Genomic DNA, 7,987 nt, shown 5'->3' with positions numbered 1-7,987 from the left:
TATGTCCAGACGATGTGGTGGATCGCACGGCGCCTTTGCACATGCGTGTGGTACAATGTACTCCGTTGTCCATACAACAAACATAATATTTTCTCTCTTTTGAGATACGTAAATTGTATCATTGACTAATTCCACGAATTTACCTGCACTGTCTTTGAGAGATAATAAAATAAAATAAATCAAGAATAATATAAAAATATAATTTAAAATAAGCATTAGACATTTATTTTTCATCCTCAAATATGATTGATAAAAATCCACCTAAACAGATACAGTAAAAGCCAGACTCTCCATGATAAGTTTATGACATAAATCTCAAAGCCTAAATATTTCAAATTATGTTAAGCTGATAAACAGGAGAAAAAGACGCACGAGGTAGCAAGAGCATGTGGTGGGATTGGGTTGACAAATGATTTCTATTATTTGTGATTAGATGGTCGCCACTAAGTGTTTGTTAGACTTTTAGATTTAGTTGAGTTGGCTTTGCATTCGAAAAGGCAAGAACAAAAAAGTAGCAAGCATTGAAATCTTTGACATTTCATGAGAAAATCACTCTTGCAAAATTTTAGAAGTGAAGTAGGTCTTTTTCATGCTTAGTTTCATGCACCAAAGTGCTATAGATGTTGATAAGTCATCCACAAATTTTTGTTATGAGCATAAATCTGGAGGCATGACATGAATTTTGAGAGATTTTTTGAATAAGAAGCATTTGAACTTAAATTAAAATCATCGAGGAGTTTGATTTAAAAAAAAACATTAAATTTGAACGGACAGACTCGATGAGATGAACCCAATGACACCGAAATTAATTTAATCTGAGTCAAATCAAGCCTGGATCAAGCCATTATACCGTTTGTGATTGTTATATATGGTTAATTGGAAGGTCAAATAGATTTCAAATCTAACAAGCTTAAGAGTCAAATTAAGCTTCTTGATGAGACAAATCTAACAAACATAAGTTCACTCAACTTTGAGATCATTAACACACTTACAAGTTATAAAATGCCATCTAATCAAGATAATCGTTCTGGGCCATTCGATGAAGTGGTTCAGATTCTTGCTTTATTTATAGGGAAACTACTCTCAGACTCTATACATAAAGCTTTACTTCCTTCATGAAGAGGACAAAGATCTAGAGGGAAACCTGGATCTAGAGGAGAAAGTGTGGATTCCGAGAGCAATTTTGGATTTGAAGAGGGCGATCACTCTCATAATAGTCGGCCATCGTCGATGTCGTTCAAAGGCCGTTATCAACTTCCGTCGGTCGCTCCTACGAAGTAATGATGTACGCCCTGCGGAGTACAATGTACTTTATAATAAATTCCCAGGTTACGAAGTAATGAAAAACTTTACAAAGCTGCTCAATGTCGTGAAATTGTGCAATGATGTACCCCGAAGACAACATATTGAAGTTCCAGTGATAACTCTCTGTAGAAACCGCTCCAGACCATTGTACAACGAACACTTCCACATATGGATAATGTAATTGGAGGGACTTTGTAATTCTTTTTCCATCTGTGGGATAATGGCCTAGACTTCTACTCACAAGCTTATAATGGACCATTTGACTTAAGCAAGGCACTGTGATTTTTTCCTATTTCAGATTTTTCTTGTAAAAACTTAAGGTTTATATACTTATTATTTTTATTATCTCTATGTGTGTTGGATTTTAATATACGCTAAGACACTAAATAATCATTTTATCGTCACAAATTTTTTGACACAACAGTTTGAAACTGTCTGTGAGAATTATAATCCCACAATCGAAAAACTTATTAAGCCCACAGAAAGGCTAATAGATGTAATACTCATAACAATTGAACATTTTGTGATAACACCCAACACACCAGACAATAATCAAGAAGTTAGGGACGTCAAGGATCTGCTTCTTTACTCCATAAAAGGCATTATCCTATTGGTGAAGGCACCTCTAGACAATCCTTGGAATACCGAGTGCACATAATGGAGGAGGTTCAACATTAGATTCTTCAGCTCCTACATGAGGGCCAACAATCGATGCCCACACAACCAGATAAGGTCTACTTGTCACAAGGTCAACTGCCTGCAGACAATCCCCTTCTATAGAATACTCATATTAGGCCTCCTCCCCATTATGATCGGTTAGGCTAAGAAGACGATCTCCTCGATACTACGAGTTCCACTCATCCATCCCATGCCAAATAATTTGTTTGAAATAATATCATTTATTGCTTTAGACTTCCCATAAAAATTTTCACTAACAATGGAAGTTAATTTTCTAGAAGGGTCTTCATATCTTTTTGCACGGATCCCCACATCCAACCAATGCACATAATCAAAGCTCATCTTTAGGCGAACTGATAAACTAAGCTAACTAATTGAACCATACTCATAGGGTTAAAAACTCGCCTTGAGAAAGCTAGTGGCAATGGGTTAAGGCACTCCACAATATCCTCCAGGCTTATCGCACCACCTCCCAAAATCCAACTGGAGAGACACCTTGTAACTTATGCTTTGACATAGAGGCAATCGTCCCAATTGGCATAAGGGCCCCAAACCCTCGAGTTCAAGCCTTCAACCCTGATGGCAATTGTGTCACCTTTTTTCCTTACTTTTATCAGTCAAATATTAGATAGACTGGTGGGTTACTATTACTGTTGCTTTTTAGATGGCTACTCTAGCTATAATTAGATTTATACACCCTCTAGAGATTAAAAAAAAAGACTATATTGGCTTGCCCATATGACACCTTTGCATTCAAAAGGAAGTTTATTGACTATGCAATGCCCATCCATATTTTAGAGGAATATAATGGCCTTCTTTTTTGACATGGTAGATTACTTTGTGGAAATCTTAATTAGTATTTTTTTAGCTTATCATTGATTTATTCTCATTTCATTTAGAGTCAATGTTAACCTTCCATGGCCATGATAGAATGTGTATCAAAAGTATTGTGGCTGAAATATGGTGACCTATGTGTTAAATCAAGTCAATGTATGAGGAGTCCATATGGTTACCGAGTGCATGCGCTTTATCTAATGGATGTTAAGAGTGCTGATGACTAGGGTGTAATCCTAATTAAAGAGGCCTATGTGTTAAATCAAGTCAATGTATGAGGAGTCCATATGGTTATCGAGTGCATGCGCTTTATCTAATGGATGTTAAGAGTGCTGATGACTAGGGTGTAATCCTAATTAAGGAGGCCTATCTGCAAATCATCAAAAGCATCTTGTGCCATGATGATTGGATCAAGGATATTCAAAAGTAAGCCATAGTTTTTGTATGAAGTTTAAGCTCATGAGTGCAATAAAAGCAAGGTCAACAACCTTTAGCCAATATCCCTTTGTTATGAAACCCTATTTTCTTTCACATGTCAGGGCTTCTCAACACTTTCTCTACACATGATCTTGTCGAGAACTCCTAATTTTCTTTCTACATGTAGTTGTCCCCATTTATTCCTTCCATAAACTAACTCTAAGACGAACTACTCTTTTTCCACACATGCTGATGTCTTTCCCCTATGAGCTCCCAAACTTCTCCTCCTCCACATGGGTTTGGTGACGTTGGTCCCATCAACTCCTCACCGTTTCCCTCACTACAAAATTGCATTGCTAGAACCAATCTTCAAGCATTGGTATAACCCGAGATTCAACTTTATACTAGTTCGAATCAATTTTAGATGACTTCAACCATTAAATACAAGAGCTCACTCTTTCTTCGACGCAGTTTCTCCCCAAATAAGCTGTCGTGCATATTTTCCTAAAAAATATAAAGCAGGCACATTTACCCAATCACGTATATCATGAGGCATATATTCAGTTAATCCAGAACTTTTCCGACCTCAAAATATTTTGCCGAGCACAGTATTTTGCGAAAATGAAACCTTCATTTGATTTGTATGTTGAAATGTTCTCTTAGTTGGAAGCATATTGTCCTCATCTTAAGAAAGTTGTGCTGTTTTTAATTATGCTTTATTTGTGTGTTGGAGAGCTCTAATGCTTGTCATTGTCATGAAAAAGCTGGGCCTTGTCATTTGGGAATTGCTTCTAACTTTGAACTAAATCATTTATTTTATGAAATCCAAGTCCATAGGCTTAATGCATTAAAGACCCAATGAAATCACTAAATTTAACTCTTGATTCTTTGGAAATTATTTTGTATATAGCTTTAAAATTGATTAAAAAAACTTTTATTAATATATAAAACAATAAAAAAATCAAGATTAAATTCTAGCTGAGAGAAATGAATATGAGACTTTATAGTTAGTTCTAACTAATTATTATGGAGTACAATTATTGATGTAAAAAACATAGTAGCTCGTGTTCAATTCGTTTGTTAAATAAACGAGCTGAATATAAACAAATTTTTTAAGCTTGAATTATAAACGAGCCGAACATGAACAACCCTTTGTTCAATCATGCTCTATGTGCTTTAGCTCGAAATAAGAAAATCATATATATTATTTATATAATTTCTTAAGTTAAAACCATCGTAACTTGGGAGTTCATGTGATTCTACATTTTTGTAGCATAAAAATTTTGCATTGTTTGAATCCAAATACTAATACTTATTCGAGCCGAACACGAACACATGTTCAAGTTTGGCTCGTTTATAGCCCTAAGTACAATGCATAACCGTATGATGACAAAGATGTCGTACTCTTGTTCAAGTTTGGCTCGTTTATAGCCCTAAGCACAATGCATAACCGTATGATGACAAAGATGTCGTACAACGAAAAACAAAATAAAATGAGAATTGGGTCAATCCCTGAACCTAATCGTTAATCGGTTGACACATAGAAAGTAATTGTGGCTTAAGGTCTTAACACGAGAATTTGGATCATATATTTCAATCAGATGATGAAATTGCACAAATTTTGCATATTAATATTTCACATTCTAAAATTTATTAGTGAATCATACTTGTTCAAATTTCACATATTAAAATTTTTAGCAAATGTCATCATGAATCCACATTTCAATAAATTTATTAGACTTAATGGGGGTGTAAAATTAAATTATTACAAATAGTTATTACATGTTATAAAACTTCAGTTCATGGCAATTTGGCCAAACTAGAACAAAGACGGATGCACTCATGAAGACCTTTCCATGACTAGTGAAAAACTTATCACACTTTTAGAAGAGATCACTGAAGACCCGATAACTTGCTCGATGTATATGGACGTAGTACGAGAAAAATATAATTTTTTTTCACGAAAAATTGATCGAAAAAACAAAAGTTTATGTCTATAATTTTGGTTACCGACCGATTTCCTACTAATTCTCATCAGCCGGAAATTTCTTGGTTGGAAATATATTTCATAACGAAAAATAAACATAAATTCCAATAGACCATTGCGACAAGCCAACCTCAAGTTCTTAGAATCTCCATTAGAAATTTAGCATTAAAAAAGCAGCTGCCTGATAACAATAATTGTGCCGGAATTTTGCCGTAAACTTGTGCTTGAACACACTCACACGCACGCGCGCACAATGTCTTGTTATATCTACAGCTGTAATGGCACCACCAAATGACAAAACATTATGGATTTGCACGTATCATCGATCGTGCTCCCTACCCCATCTCAGATAGCAATTTTAGTGATAATACATCCGAAGCTAGTTCCACATCAGTGGCCACGGGGATCCGGAGGTCCTCAGGTGTACATGCTTGGCTTGCCCATAAGAAGGAATTTCACAACACATCTGCGGGTTGAGGGATGAGATCTACAATGTCATTAGCAGACCAAACAATCTCACGACATTTAGACGACATTCTTAGTTGGCTCGAGCATAGAATTTCGCAACATATCTACGGGTTAAGGGATGAGATCTACAATGTCATTAGCAAACCAAACAATCTCGCGACATTTAGACGACATTCTTAGTTGGCTCGAGCATATCGAGCAACAAGACAACTAATAATTGGCACGCGGACGGCTACGAGAGGTGGGGGAGAGAGCTCCAGTGTCCGGCGAGGAGGCAAATGTTATACCATTGAGTAATGTTATATGATCAATGAAATTTTGTGTTAGGACACTATCCTGAAGTCTAACCTAATCATACAATACGATCTAAAATGGAATTATATGATTTATTCTAATTTCTTAAAATCTGTTTAATATTTAATTTAACTAGTTTTTTTTTTAATTAATTTTAATTATTTGTCCTAATCAACTTTTCTTTCACAACGCCTCTTCATTTTTAATTTTTTTTTATTGTACACGTGCTAATTTTAGTGGTTCATGAGCTTTCTCTAATACATCCAATTAAAGTAGAAATCCTTGAAGAAATATGAACTTTTTTTTTATATTTAAAAATGACGCGCCTAATTTAATCTTTTTTTGCTAGTTTAATATAATTTAAAAATAAATTTCAAATTCTTTATATATATATATATATATATTAAAGCACCACGTACTCAGATTAGTTGGTCCGCTTGTCTGAGGTTCAATCCCCTCAGAGTGTAGGGTGTGATTCTCGAATTCATAAGAGCATGAGGAATTGTTGGGGCTCATATAACACCCTCCGATCATTTATTTTAATTTTAATTATATATATATAAAAGATTGGCATGAGGCTATTAGACAAGCCTCCCGACCAACCTCATGTGCCTAAGAGTTTCATTCCGCACATAGACGGGATCAAACCCTTGACCGTTCTTGCAAACTCTGTCATTCAAAGAGTCACGGTAGGCGAAACACACACTCGTGCACGCGTATGCACACATACATACATATATTTATATATCTTTTATTCTTATGGTGGTTTTATTTTCGCTTGTTTGCATTTGACAATTAAACCCTTCCTTTAGTGGAATCTATGGATTGGAAAATATGATAAATTTATAAATTTTTTTTTTTAAATATTTTCAACCCCCTTTTTTTTTTTTTTTTCTAAAGTTTGCATCAAAATCATCTCTTAAGTTAATTTTTTGAAGTTTTAAACAATTTGAAATGAAAAAAAAAAATTAATAATAATAAAAAAAAAGGAAGCTAATGCCTTCCAAACTCTTATGTCCACTTTATTCCATTGAACATAAGAAGCATAAAAGCATTCACTAGAACATCATGCTTAGCAAGATGGTTGATTAAATTTATTTTAATATAATTATTAAAATAATGGGCTTAGAAAATAAAATAGCAAATCTTACATACATGCCACAAAATTATTATGTATTTACGTATCCAACACCTAAAATTTAATATTTATATTTATAACACTCTGCTGTTATAAATCTACGCATAAGAAAATTATATTTCACTTTAAATTATATGTAAATATGAAAATTATAATGCAAGATATATACATTTATAAGAATTGTGCGGTATGTATATATTTACACTTAGAAACAAAGTTTGCAATAACTCTATCTGTGAAAGGGTTGGTGTAGCTCCAGTGGCAGACAAAATTAGATGGATTCGTCTGAGATGATTTTTTCACATTCAACGTCCACCATCTGATGATACGATTAGGAGAGCAGATGTTCTGGTTCCGACTTATGTTAAGAGAGATGGATGTAGACCTAAAAAGATTTGGACATATTTTATAAAAAAAATGGTCTTAATCTATTAGAATTAAATGAAAATATAACACAATAGGCCAAAATGAAGAAAAAAAGGATTCATGTAGACGACTCCATTTAGTAGGATAAAGACTTGTTGTTGTTGTTGTTGTTGTTGTTGTTGTGTGTGTCTATATTATGATAAAAAGAATAACCAGAGACTATTATATGAGTCCTCAACTGCCCCTAATCTGTCTAACAATTCAAATACCACATTCTATAAAACGACCATCGCCATAGGGGATTGAAACCCTCGACCTCAGGGTACTTATAAGCTAAAATGTGTAGCCTATCTTGACTCTTTGATTGTCAGAGTTTGTAAGACTCATGAGATTACTGGTTCAATCTCCTCTATGTGCGAGATGAAATTCTTAGGCATATGAGGTTGATCGGGAGGCTCGTATATATATATATATATATATATATATATATATATATATAT

The sequence above is a fragment of the Phalaenopsis equestris genome, unplaced genomic scaffold (assembly GCF_001263595.1).
Source record: "Phalaenopsis equestris unplaced genomic scaffold, ASM126359v1 Scaffold000002, whole genome shotgun sequence".
Classification (NCBI taxonomy): Eukaryota; Viridiplantae; Streptophyta; class Magnoliopsida; order Asparagales; family Orchidaceae; genus Phalaenopsis; species Phalaenopsis equestris.
Note: the sequence above shows the minus strand (reverse complement) of the source record.